The sequence below is a fragment of the Silene latifolia genome, chromosome 2, assembly GCF_048544455.1.
Source record: "Silene latifolia isolate original U9 population chromosome 2, ASM4854445v1, whole genome shotgun sequence".
Classification (NCBI taxonomy): Eukaryota; Viridiplantae; Streptophyta; class Magnoliopsida; order Caryophyllales; family Caryophyllaceae; genus Silene; species Silene latifolia.
The window spans coordinates 111,443,760-111,445,637 of NC_133527.1; positions in this window are offsets into that span (position 1 = coordinate 111,443,760).

The window sequence follows — 1,878 nt, forward strand, 5'->3', positions numbered from 1 at the left end:
TACTCAGGATTTTCTTCAGAAGTATCACTAACTTCATTAGAAATTTCATGATTTGGATCGGAAGTTACAACATCATTAGGTATAACTTCAAGATCTTTTTCCTTATCTAAGGAAGGGTCAATAGTATCATTAACTACGGACTCATCACTTCTCTTAGGATCGTTTGCAGAATTATCTAGTTCATCATTGATACCTTGAATATCTTCTTCTTTATTTAAGGGCTCATTTCTTGTTAAAAAGAAATCGGGCTCATCTGGATCCTCTTCTTCCTGTTCAACTTTATCAAACACATTATCTTCGTCAAAACAAACATGAACACTTTCTTCTATGCGCAAGGTTCTTTTATTGAACACTTTGTAAGCTTTACTATGATCCGAATATCCCAGAAAAACAGCTTCGTCACTTCGGGGGTCAAATTTTCCTAAATTGTCTTTTCCATTATTGTGAACAAAGCATTTGCTCCCGAAGCAACCGAGATGTGATATATTGGGTTTTCTCCCTTTTAAGAGTTCATAAGGAGTCTTTTTCAAAATAGGTCGGATCATAGCTCTATTATGCACAAAGCATGCGGTACTAACAGCTTCTGCCCAAAAACTTCTAGGGAGGCCACTACACAAAAGCATAGTGCGAGCCATATCCTATAGGGTTAGATTCATACGTTCCACGACACCATTTTGTTGTGGGGTACGTGGTGCGGAGAAGTTATGCCCCACACAAATTTTCCCTACAAAATTCTATAAACAATTGATTATCGAATTCCGTGCCGTGATCCATCCGAATTGAAATTAGCTTTTTGTCATATTTATTTTGGGCAAGCTTCATTAATACCACAAATTCATCGAAAGTTTCATCTTTAGAAGAAAGAAAGATTGGCCAGACATACCTTGAGTAATCGTTGACTAGAACAAATATATACTTTGATCCACCACGGCTTCTAACTTTCATAGGTCCACATAAATCCATGTGTACCATCTCAAGTGGTCGTTTAGTGCTAACTACTCTTTTAGGTTTAAATGAGGATCTAACATGTTTGCAATGGGAACATGAGTCACACATTGTCTCTTGCTCGAATTTAATTGAGGGCAAGCCTTCAACTAAATCCATAGACTCAAGTTTCTTTAAAATAGTTGGACTAATGTGTGCAAACCTCTTGTGCCGCAAGCAAGACTCATCTGAGGTTGCTTTCATACACGAGAAGGAATTTGTATTGACAACATTTAAGTCAATCATATACACATTCCTCATACGATGACCCTTAAGTAAAACATTACTAGTACCTTCAATTATGATACGACAAACATCGGCATGAAAAACAACTCTATTTCCTTTGTCACATAATTGAGAAATACTAAGTAAGTTATGTTTAAGACCACTTACCAGATATAATTTATCGATTGAATGGGAGGTTGAAATTCCAATTTTTCCTACTCCAATAATCCTACCCTTCTTGTTATCTCCAAAAGTAACTTTGCCACCGAAGAAGGGCTCTAGTGAAAGAAAAAGATTTCTGTCTCCTGCCATGTGTCTCGAGCATCCACTGTTGATGTGACCATAATTAGAGCATATTTAGTCCCCGAATTAGCCTTGTTCCCATGCTTTTTAGTGCATATTTGGGTCATTTATTGTCTTTAGTTCTTTGTTTTGCATATTCTTTGAGGTTTTGATCCCTTGGTAGGAAAGGACTGCAAACCTTGCATTTTCATGGCAAAATGAGGCTAAATTGATTGAATTCAATGATCAAGCATCAAGGAGAGACAAGATTAGAAGGCCTTTGTACATACTATAGTAGATGGGCAATGATGAGAAAGGATCCTTGCATCCCCGAGGAAATCCTCAAGGATTTTATGAAGAAAAAGGAAGAAAAGAAGAAGGAACAAG